Consider the following 12,757-nt stretch of genomic DNA (forward strand, 5'->3'; position numbering starts at 1 on the left):
AGAGTTTCATTCGGGAGATGGTAACTCTTTAAACAACCTCTTCTGTGGTGCCCCAAATTCCTAAAAAAAATCCATAAATCAATTTTTTAAGGTATCTGTGACCAAGAGATGCATACTTGTATTCCCAGTCGTGTGAAATCAATAGATTAGAACCTAATGAATGTATTTCAATTGACTGATTTCCTTATATGAACTGTAACGCATAAAATCATTGAAATTGTTGCTGTACAGAAACCCAGCCTAAAACCCCAAACAGCAAGCAATGCAGGTGTAGAAGCACGGTGGCTAGGAAAAACTCCCTAGAAAGGCCAAAACCTAGGAAGAAACCTAGAGAGGAACCAGGCTATGTGGGGTGGCCAGTCCTCTTTTGACTGTGCCGGGTGGAGATTATAACAGAACATGGCCAAGATGTTCAAATGTTCATAAATGACCAGCATGGTCCAATAATAATAAGGCAGAACAGTTGAAACTGGAGCAGCAGCACGGCCAGGTGGACTGGGGACAGCAAGGAGTCATCATGCCAGGTAGTCCTGAGGCATGGTCCAAGGGTTCAGGTCCTCTGAGAGAGAGAGAAAGAAAGAGAGAATTAGAGAGAGCACACTTAAATTCACACAGGACACTGAATAGGACAGGAGAAGTACTCCAGATATAACAAACTGACCCTAGCCCCCCGACACATAAACTACTGCAGCATAAATACTGGAGGCTGAGACAGGAGGGGTCAGGAGACACTGTGGACCCATCCGAGGACACCCCGGACAGGGCCAAACAGGAAGGATATAACCTCACCCACTTTGCCAAAGCACAGCCCCCACACCACTAGAGGGATATCTTCAACCACCAACCTACCATCCTGAGACAAGGCTGAGTATAGCCCACAAAGATCTCCGCCACGGCACAACCCAAAGGGGGGGGGGGGGGGGGGGGGGGGGGGGGGCGCCAACCGAGACAGGATGATCACATCAGTGACTCAACCCACTCAGGTGACACACCCCTCCCAGGGACGGTATGAGAGAGCCCCAGTAAGCCAGTGACTCAGCCCCTGTAATAGGGTTAGAGGCAGAGAATCTCAGTGGAAAGAGGGGAACCGGCCAGGCAGAGACAGCAAGGGCGGTTCGTTGCTCCAGAGCCTTTTCGTTTACCTTCCCACTCCTGGGCCAGACTACACTCAATCATATGACCCACTGAAGAGATGAGTCTTCAGTAAAGACTTAAAGGTTGAGACCGAGTTTGCGTCTCTTACATGGGTAGGCAGACCGTTCAGGAGGCTAGGCTAGCACTGGAGTAATATGATCAAATTTTTGGGTTCTAGTCAGGATTCTAGCAGCTGTTTTTAGCACTAACTGAAGTTGATTTAGTGCTTTATCCGGGTAGCCAGAAAGTAGATTATTGCATCATTTTTGGACAGAAAGTTTCTGATTTTTGCAATGTTACGTAGATGGAAAAAAGCTGTCCTTGAAATGGTCTTGATATGTTCTTCAAAAGAGAGATCAGGATAGAGAGCCGTTTATTATGTTCAACATAGGAGGGCCAAGCACAGGAAGCAGCTTTTTCAGTAGTTTAGTTGGAATAGGGTTCAGTATGCAGCTTGAAGGTTTAGAGGCCATGATTATTTTCATCATTGTGTCAGTGTTCAGTGTATATTGAAACCCATTAGCCAACGAACCAATCATTGCATTTGTTTTTGCAAGAACTTGAACACTCCAATCAAGAGCTCCTTCTGAAACACTGTCGAATACGGCAACAGAGGAGGAGCAAACTGGCCCTCTTTTTACTCTGATTGTGTCTGTACCTTCCAAACCTCACACCTTTCTCGATCGCATACTAGAAGTGTCAAAAGGGCAAGAGAATTCAACATTTTTGTGTGTGAATTATGTGATTTCCAAGATGTTTGCAAGGAAAGCAAGTTCACTCATTTTGGAAACCATTTGAGGAATCAAGAAACTGTGCAGTGCCCTTTTCTAGCGTGTGAGATGAAAACAAACAAGCGTTCAAGCTTCAACTGTCATAGAAGTAGAAACCATAACACTCAGGACGCATAGAAATACCTTTCGTTTATGTTTCAATCAAGTACTCTACTTGAGAGCTATCTGAGCCATGAAGATTGTTTTTTTGATACGGTGGTGTTGAATCAAGAAATGTATCTGTCCTTTCAAGACGATCTTTCAACATGGTCAGTACTTTTAACAGAATAAACTGTTAGGTGAGCAAGATACCGGTGCTCCTTTTGGGTTGTGTATTGATGACTAAAGAAGTTTGTAATCCTGCAGTTACTGCTCTATACTGGGTCATGGTCAATTTGCCAGCCACATTTTTTGCTCCAGTCTACATTCATTTTTCAACTAGCAGTCTTTGGAAAGACAGAATCAGAATATGCACCTGTTTGGATATGAGAAGCTTCTTGATCCGTTGGTTAAGGATATAAATGATTTGGAATGGGGGGGGGGGGGGGGGGGTTCTTGAGGTTCTAGGTCAGTACGTAAAGGGAACAGTCTTCTGTGTTGTGTCTGTGCAGAACACCTTGGGGCCCATGGCCTTGCCGGCTTTCGGGAAAGCCTTAATGTTGAGAAGTTCTGCAGATTCTGTTTAATTAGTTCAAACCAAGTAGTTACCACTGCACCTTTGTGAAGGATCTCAAGGACAGTGACACGCTCCGGCGTGTGAATGGGGTGAAAATGGAATGAGTACTGAGCAAGCACCTATCATACTTCCATCCAATTGTCCTTGTGTCTGAAGAAATTGATTTGTAAAGGATTAATTTCATTTGATGGACTGAATAATCACATTAAGACATTTCCTTACGCATATTCAGACGGTTAATAAACCACAGAAAATTGCTTACCACTGGTGGCAATGGATATGAGAATTGGGCACTGTTATGATTACTCCCCCTCATGATTGGCAGCAATGTAACAGAAAAGGAGCTGTCAAAGAGATTGTCGAGTTACCGTGCTTTTTCCACATTCTGTTGTTACAGCCTGAATTTAAAATGCATTCAATTTAGATTTTGTGTCACTGGCCTACATACATTAACACATCATGTCAAAGTTGAATTATGTGTTTAGCAATTTTTACAAATGAATAAAAAATGAAAGCTGAAATGTCTTGAGTCAATACGTATTCAACCCCTTTGTTAAGGCAAGCCTAAATAAGTTCACAAGTATAAATGTGACTAAACAAGTCACGTAATGGACTCACTGTGTGCAATAATACTGTTTACCATGATTTTTGAATGACTAACTCATCTCTGTACCCCCACACATACAATTATCTGTAAGGTCCCTCAGCCGAACAGTGAATTTCAAACACAGATTCAACCACAATGACCAGGCAGGTATTCCAATGCCTCGCAAAGAAGGGCACATTTTGGTTAAAAAAAAAGCTGATTGAATATCCCATTGAGCATGGTGATGTTATTAATTACACTTTGGATGGTGAATCAATACACCCAGTCACTACAAAGATACAGGCGTCCTTCCTAACTCAGTTGGCGGGGAGGAAAGAAACAGATCAGAGATTCCATGCTTTGTTGCCAGAAATTATGTGCGCTCTTCCAAACCTTGTTGATTAGCTTGAGTGGAATTATGAACAAAGGGTTGCTTTGATCAAAGTTTTAAAGCCAGAATAGGCTACTTTAACATAAACAAAATATTAGCCCTGCCTCAAAGCACAACAAAGGGTTGGGAAAAGGATACATTTTATCACACTCACAACTATCAACCGAGAGAGTAGCAAATAGCACTCTGTCTTTCAGTCTCGGTCTGTCTGTCTGTCTGTCCTTATTCTTCAATAACAATGCATGCTGTTTATCCATAATTTATGTATTGTAGTGTTAGGGTAATCTGTTAGGGAAGAGATTGAGCTGTGTGCCTTGTTTAGTTTTAATATTTTCACAAGCCTGCTAAGTGATGGTGGTGTCCTGCACACACACAGCAACATTACTTGTTTTTTTCTACAGTGCCTTCGGAAAGTATTCAGACCCCTCGACTTTTTCCACATTTTGTTACGTTACAGCCTTATTCTAAAATAGATTTAACACAACACCCCATAATGACAGAGTGAAAACAGGTTTAGACATTTTTGCAAATGTATGAAAAACATAAATTAATAAAAACCTGATTTACATAAACATTCAGACCCTTTGCTATGAGATTCAATTGACCTCAGGTGCATCCTGTTTCCATTGATCATCCTTGAGATGTTTCTACAATTTGAATGGAGTCCACCGTGGTGCGCATAATCTCAATGCTCATTTTGGCAAAATACTTGCACACTCGAGTGATCACTATCGAACACAGCAGTAAGTGGCCACTCGATTAAGTGTTCAGTTTGAGATTCAGCCATAGAATTAGGCATACTGATTATTGTCTCTAGATTGCAGGAAAATGCTGTTTCAGGTGTTTATAAAAATGACAAATTCTCCAACTTCGGACAACCTCCCACATCCTCACGTAGTTCGTGCCCCGTCTAAAATATACAAAAGTAAGTAAATAGCCTTATTAGACTTAAATATACGGTATGCTATAAGGTAATTGTGTCAAACTTGTGAGGCTCTCCATGCTCATTAGTTGCTCTTTCAACATATTTGCTGCTACACTGAATCACTTTTTGCAAAGTCTCTGTTTTACATTCCCTGAGCCCAACCAGAATTGGTTCCTTGGCCACATATTCCCAGATTTTCATAATCACATGGGGTTTCTCGTTTCTGCGCCACAACATTTTGGGTGACGTAAAACTGTAGTCTAGATGCGCAGCAGGGCTGTAGTGCTGCTGCGCCTAAGCGGTTGCTCTTCCACTTCTCACAATGGTGCTCATTCAGTAAAGTTAGATCAAAGGTGAATCTATGTCTTGGAAGATCACATAATGATTCATTTGTATTCTATATAACAGAACCAAATATAATAGCATAGTATAACGTTACTGTCAATCACACCAAAAACATCACCTTATTTCTTATGAGATGTTAGGATTATTAGCTGTACAGTCCCCAAAGAATTATCATGCGGACAAAACTCGAACAGTGCACGATACTATACTAGGCAGAATGTGAACAGAATACAGGAAGGCTGAAAGAGAGCAACTCTCCGTTTGAGCTGATCAAATTAAAATCCTACCCGACTTCCAAACGAATACATAGGACGTGACCGGCAGCATTTTTGCCACATTCAACATAAAAAAAACTACACCAACAGGTCAATTAGGTGTTGGAAAGATCTAAGGGCAGGTCTGTTTGTGTCAGCCCTTTCACAACCAGATAACTAACCATTCCACTATTGAAGTATCCCCAGCATCATTCAGGCTGAGATAACATTCCAATTAGTCAATGGGTCTCGTTGGCATGCAAGCTGGATCCCCTGCAAATGTCAAATTAGATACTGATCACCACACAGCCCCAATACCCCATCAGTCATACAGGGAGGATACTGCCCTTGTCGCTGAAGCTTGTTAGCTGTGCAAGCTGGTCGGGCCCGAGAACGACAACCACCACTGACTACTTTCTCCTCAGCCTGCTAGGACACACTCATGTCCTGTCACCTCGAGGACTTTGAATCAATTTCAGTAGGGAAGAGAGAGAAAAGAAGCTGTACATATACTGTATGGTACTAGAGTGGCTGACTTGTATTTACAGGTTGCTTTCCTGTAACTTGGTTACGCTATTATGTGCTTGTGTCGTGAAAGGCTTGTTATTATGTTTAGCAGAATTGCCCATTTTTATTTTTACGTTATTTTTTATTTCACCAGGTAGGCCAGTTGAGAACAAGTTCTCATTTACATCTGTGACCTGGCCAAGATAAAGCAAAGCAGTGCGACACAAACAACAACAAAGCGTTACACATGGAATAAACAAACCTACAGTCAATAACACAATAGAAGAAGTCTATATGCAGAGTGTGCAAATGGCGTGAGGAGGTAAGGCAATAAATAGGCCATAGTATCAAAGTAATTACAATTTAGCAAATTAAGCACTGGAGTGATAGATGTGCAGATGATGATGTGTAGAAATACTTGTGTGCAAAAGAGTTTTAAAAAAAGTAAATAAAAACAATATGGGGATGATGTAGGTAGATTGAATGGGCTATTTACAGATGTGCTGTGTACAGCTGCAGCGATCGGTAAGCTGCTCAAATAGCTGATGCTTAAAGTTACTGAGGGAGATATAAGTCTCCAACTTCAGCGATTTTTGCAATTCGTTCCAGTCATTAGCAGCAGAGAACTGGAAGGAAAGGCGGCCAAAGTAGGTGTTGGCTTTGGGGATGACCATTGAGATATACCTGCTGGAGCGCGTGCTACGGATGGGTGTTGTTATGGTGACCAGTGAGCTGAGATAAGGCGGAGCTTTACCAAGCAAAGACTTATAGATGACTTGGAGCCAGTGGGTCTGGCGACAAATATGTAGCAAGGGCCAGCTGACGAGAGCATACAGGTCGCAGTGGTGGGTGGTATATGGGGCTTTGGTGACAAAATGGATGGCACTGTAATAGACTGCATCCAGTTTGCTGAGTAGAGTGTTGGAGGCTATTTTGTAAATAACATCTCCGAAGTCGAGGGTATGATAGTCAGTTTAATGAGGGTTGTTTGGCAGCGTGAGTGAAGGATGCTTTGTTGCTAAATAGGAAGCCGATTCTAGATTTAATTTTGGATTGGAGATGTTTAACTTGGGTAGGGGGCAGTATTTTGAATTTTGGATGAATGAAGTGCCCAATGTAAACTGCCTGTTACTCAGGCCCAGAAGCTAGGATATGCATAAACACTCTAAAGTTTCCAAAACTGTTAAAATAATGTCTGTGAGTATAACAGAACTGATATGGCAGGCGAAAACCTGCGGGAAATCCATCCAGGAAGTGGGATATTTTTGATGTGGGTACTTTTCAATTGAATGCCTATGCAGTATATATTGGGATAGGACCCAGATTGCAGTTCCTATGGCTTCCACTAGATGTCAACAATCTATAGACATTGTTTTAGGCTTGTTTTCTGAAAAATTAGGAAGAATGAGACCATTCTTTCAGTGGACTGTAGAAAGAAGCAGAGCTGTTTTGCACGCATGGCCGATTGCGCGCCCGTTATTTTTCCTTTCTATTGAAAAAGCTATTGTCCGTTTGAAATATTATTGATTATTTAGACGATAGACAACCTGAGGATTAATTATAAACATCGTTTGACATGTTTCGACAAACTTTACCGGTACTATTAGGATGTATTCGTCTGCATGTTGTGACCGCCTTTGAGCCAGTGGATTAACGCGCCAACAAAACTGAGTTTTTGGGACATAAAGAGGGACTTTATCGAACAAAACCAACATTTATTGTGTAGCTGGGACTCTTGTGACTGCAATCATATGAAGATCATCAATGGTAAGTGATTAATTGTATTGCTATTTCTGACTTTTGTAATTCCTTTACTTAATTGTAAAAAAATTGTACGCTTTTGTAAGCGGGGCGCTGTCCTCAGATAATCGCATGTTATGCTTTCGCCGTAAAGCCTTTTTGAAATCTGACACAGCGGCTGGATTAACAAGAAGTTAATCTTTAAACCGATGTATACCACTTGCATTTTTATGAATGTTTAATTGGACTATTTCTGTATTTTGAATTTGGCGCTCTACAATTTCACAGGATGTTGGCCAGGTGGGATGCTAGCGTCCCACCTGCCCATAAGTAGTTAATATGACTCTGGAAGGAGAGTTTACAGTCTAGCCAGACACCTGAAACACTGAACTCTATCTGAGAAGTAGTTGGTGAACCAGGCGAGGCAGTCATTTGAGAAACCAAGGCTATTGAGTCTGCCGATAAGAATACAATGATTGACAGAGTAGAAAAGCCTTGGCCAGGTCGATGAAGATGGCTGCACAGTACTGTCTTCTATCGTTGGTGGTTTTGATATCTTTTAGTACCTTGAGCGAGGCTGAGGTGCACCCATGACCAGCTCGGAAACCCGATTGCAGAGCAGAGAAGGTACGGTGGGATTCGAAATGGTCAGTGATCTGTTTGTTAACTTGGCTTTCAAAGTCTTTAGAAAGGCAGGACAGGATGGATATAGGTCTGTAACAGTTTGGGTCTAGAGTTTCACCCCCTTTGAAGAGGGGGATGACCGTGTCAGATTTCCAATCTTTAGGGATCTCGGATGATACGAAAGAGAGGTTGAACAGACTAGTAATAGGGGTTGCAACAATGGTGGTGGATACTTTTTAGAAAGAGAGGGTCCAGATTGTCTAGCCCAGCTGATTTGTACTGGTCCAAGATTTGCAGCTCTTTCAGAACATCTGATATCTGGATTTGGGTGAAGGAGAAGCTGGGGAGGCTTGGGCAAGTAGCTGCGGGGGGTGCGGAGCTGTTGGCCGGGGTTGGGGTAGCCAGGAGGAAAGCATGGCCAGCCGCAGAGAAATGCTTATTGAAATTCGCAATTATCGTGGATTTATCGGCAGTGACAGTTTCCTAGCCTCAGTGCAGTGGGCAGCTGGGAGAAGGTGCTCTTATTCTCCATGGTTTTTACAGTGTCCCAAAACATTTTGGAGTTAGAGCTACAGGATGCAAATTTCTGTTTGAAAACGCTAGCCTTTGCATTCCTAACTGACTGGATGTATTGGTTCCTGACTTCCCTGAAAAGTTGCATATCGCGGGGACTATTTGATGCTAGTGCAGTCCGCCACAGGATGTTTTTGTGCTGGTCGAGGGCGGTCAGGTCTGGAGTGAACCAAGGGCTGTATCTTTTATTAGTTCTACATTTCCTGAAAGGGGCATGCTTATTTAATAATAATAATTCAATAAGATGGTGAGGAAATTACTTTTAAAGAATGACCAGGCATCCTCTACTGATGGGATGAGGTCAATATCCTTCCTGGATACCCGGGCCAGGTCGATTAGAAAGGCCTGTTAGCGTAAGTTTTTTAGGGAGCATTTAACAGTGATTAGGTGTGGTTGTTTGACCGCAGACCCATAGTGGATGCAGGCAATGAGGCAGTGATCGTTGATATCCTGATTGAAAACAGCAGAGGTGTATTTGGAGGTCAAGTTTGTCAGGATAATATCTATGAGGATGCCCATGTTTACAGAAGTTTACGGGTTGTACCTGGTGGGTTCCTTGATCATTTATGTGAGATTGAGGGCATCTAGCTTAGATTGTAGGACTGTTAAGCATATCCCAGTTTAGGTCACCTAACAGAATGAACTCTGAATATAGATGGATGCAATCAATTCACATATGGTGTCCATGGCACAGCTGGGAGCTGAGGGGGGTCTATAACAGGCGGCAACAGTGAGAGACTTATTTCTGGAGAGATTAATTTTTTTAATTAGAAGCTCGAACTGTTTGCGCATAGACCTGGAAAGTATGACAGAACTTTGCAGGCTACCCCGGCAGTAGATTGCAACTCCACCGCCTTTGGCAGTTCGATCTTGACAGAAAATGTTGTAGTTGGGGATGGAAATCTCCAAATTTTTGGTGGCATTCCTAAGCCAGGATTCAGATACGGCAAGGACATCAGGGTTGGCGGAGTGTGCTAAACCAGTGAGTAAAACAAACTTAGGGAGGAGGCTTCTGATGTTAACATGCATGAGACCAAGTCTTTTTCGGTTACAGAAGTCAACAAACATTGCTGATTAGCTGTATCTGAATGAGATTTAAACATGAACACACATTGAAAATCTATTTGGCTGAAGGTATTCAAATTTAACAGAGCCATGGCAGTGCCACTCATAGTCCTAGATATACCAAGAGCCATATGAAACCTTTTTAAAGACATAATAACACATTCAATACAAAATTAAGGGTAACATATGCAGGATAAGGTGTTTGAGTGTAATCATGTTGGCCATATTGGATTCAGAATCAAATAGTCTTAATGAACATGAGTATTGTACACAATTCTGAAGAAAAAAAATCATATTTAATTTAACCTCCACCAAAAGGTATTATGGCAGCCAGTTTGGATTTTGAACGCCATTTTTGATTTGAGGCTAAATCCATGGTGGCCCCAAAGATGAACTGTGATGGCCCCTGACCTAATTTCAAGAGTAGGGGCTAAATATACAAAATCCTTAATTCCGATGTCTGAGCCCACTTGTTTTCCTTAGAGCAAATTACACCAGCCAGAACATCAAAAAACATGTGTAGCTGTTTGTTTTTTTGTCAGGAAGGATGATACAGCACTGAATGAGTTCAAATTTGACTTCTAAAGTTGTCTATTAATCAGCTAAAAGAAGTAAAGTAAAGCTTTCATTCATCATAAATATTCATAGTTTACATTTCCGACTATTGTATCCCTGTGTTTACTGGTCTATATTTCCGAGATTCATTAAGATATCCTAATGCTGTTTATTTGTGTATGTAGGGCAGACAACTGACTACTTGTGTTCCAAATTTTAGTAATATCAGAGCTTGCCCCCCCAGCAAGGCATTATTCTGCACTTTTTGAGTTCAGGGTGTGTCACATTATCTATCAATTTAACCACTTTTGCAGTAAAATATCTTTACGCAACCATCCATTTCATATTTGAGAGACATTAGGGATGTGTAAAAACATGGTTATGTTTTGTTCTACATCAGGTAAAGGTATCTCAAAAACTAAAGCCCTTTTTGATGACTGTCCACTAGCTTAGTAACAGACATGCCAAATGTTTACATCCCGGGTCACATAATTGAAAAAAGGCCTTTCCACTAGCCTTAACAAAACAAAAAATGTAATCAGTATTGCATCATAGAGTGTCAATTATCTAACTGTTGAAAACAATAGCTTTTTTTTTTTTTTAAGAATTCTGCATATCAATCCTGGAGAAAAAAAATGGTGCATTTTTGTGAGTTAGGGTCTCGTTAAGTTGAATTGTGCTACCTATATTTGAAAGGTGTTATTTGAATACATTTCCAAAAACAGATGATTGAAGTGAGGGCCAGTGGCTAAGAACACAGTACATAACAACAAATATTCTGTTATACATTTCTCTAGCTTGGCTGGCTATTTAATAGATGTTTATGTAAATGTCTTTGTTGTTGTGTCCAGGGGCTGTTCTAGAAAGCAGGATCAATGAGTTTGCCAGCTAGCTGTCCTAAATATTCTGGGCTAAATTACAGAGTTGGCATGGTATAATTGACTCGACAATCAGCAACCCATATAAGTTCAGCTTACTAAATGAACCAGAAAATCAAGAGATATAGCTGACTGTTTGTCAGGGTTAGCTGGTCAATTTAATTATCCTGCTTTCTATAATGTACAGTTATGAATATAACTACAGCTCCTTGAAGGAGGAAATTAGATATAACATGCTATGGGAAGTCAACGACCAATCATATTCACCTGAAGAAAATTAAATCACACCCAATGGGCCAATGCATGCCGAGCCCACCCTCGGAAGCCTCGCCTTCCTGGTTATAATACCGGCGCTCGCATCCATTTCCTCAATTCAGTACCGCTCTTCAGCAAGCCCAAATCCCCTGACAGCATGGTGCCCAAATATGTTATACAGTGGCTTGCAAAGGTATTCACCCCCCTTGGCATTTTTCCTATTTTGTAGCCTTACAACCTGGAATTAAATTGATTTTGGGGGGGTTGTATCATTTGATTTACACAGCATGCCTACCACTTTGAAGATGCAAAATATTTTTTATTAAATGAGACAAAAAACTGAACTTGAGCGTGCCTAACTTTCTCCCCCCCCCCCCCCCCCCCCCCCCCAAGTAAATACTTTGTAGAGCCACCTTTTGCAGCAATTACAGCTGCAAGTCTCTTGGGTTATGTCTCTATAAACTTGGCACATCTAGACAATGGGATTTTTGCCCATTCTTCAAGGAAAAACTGCTCCAGCTCCTTCATGTTGGATGGGTTCCGCTGGTGTACAGCGATCTTTAAGTCATAGCACAGATTCTCAATTGGATTGAGGTCTGGGCTTTGACTAGGCCATTTCAAGACATTTAAATGTTTCCCCTTAAACCACTCAAGTGTTGCTTTATCAGTATGCTTAGGGTCATTGTCCTGCTGGAAGGTGAACCTCCATCCCAGTTTCAAATCTCTGGAAGACTGAAACAGGTTTCCCTCAAGAATTTTCCTGTATTTAGCGCCATCCATCATTCCTTCAATCTTGACCAGTTTCCTAGTCCCTGCCATTGAAAAACATCCCCATAGCATGATGCTGCCACCACCATGCTTCACTGTGGGGATGGTGTTCTCGGGGTGATGTGAGGTGTTGGGTTTGTGCCAGACATAGCATTTTCCTTGATGGCCAAAAAGCCATATGTTTGGGGAGACTCCCACATTCCTTTTGGCGAAAACGTGTTTGCTTATTTTTTTCTTTAAGCAATGGCTTTTTTCTGGCAACTCTTCCGTAAAGCCCAGCTCTGTGGAGTGTACTGCTTAAAGTGGTCTTATGGACAGATACTCCAATCTTTGCCTCTCCTTCTGGGTTATCTTTGGTCTTTTTGGTGCCTCTCTGATTAATGGCCTCCTTGTCTGGTCTGTGGGTGTTGGTGGGTGGCCATCTCTTGGCAGGTTTGTTGTGGTGCCATATTCTTTCAATTTTTTTATGATGGATTTAATGGTGTTCCGTGGGATGTTCAACGTTTCTGATATTTTTTTATAACCCAACCCTGATCTGTACTTCTCCACAACTTTGTCCCCTGACCTGTTTGAAGAGCTCCTTGGTCTTCATGGTGCCGCTTGCTTGGTGGTGCCCCTTGCTAAGTGGTGTTGCAGACTCTGGGGCCTTTCAGAACAGGTGTATATATATTCTGAGACCATGTGACAGATCATGTGACACGGATTGCACAT

General features: G+C 41.8%; 1 long non-coding RNA gene across 1 annotated transcript in view; it reads left to right on the plus strand.

Annotated features, from left to right (window-relative positions):
• Nucleotides 1-430: 430 nt before the first annotated feature.
• Nucleotides 431-12,757, plus strand: part of LOC149985559 (uncharacterized) — a 67,335-nt gene continuing 55,008 nt past the window's right edge. The window contains exon 1 of the long non-coding RNA XR_016495780.1: nucleotides 431-524. This is a non-coding gene — a long non-coding RNA (uncharacterized LOC149985559). The remainder of the gene's footprint in view (nucleotides 525-12,757) is intronic.

The sequence above is a fragment of the Oncorhynchus mykiss genome, chromosome 1, assembly GCF_057628025.1.
Source record: "Oncorhynchus mykiss isolate SJ-2025 chromosome 1, ASM5762802v1, whole genome shotgun sequence".
In the NCBI taxonomy this organism is placed as follows: domain Eukaryota; kingdom Metazoa; phylum Chordata; class Actinopteri; order Salmoniformes; family Salmonidae; genus Oncorhynchus; species Oncorhynchus mykiss.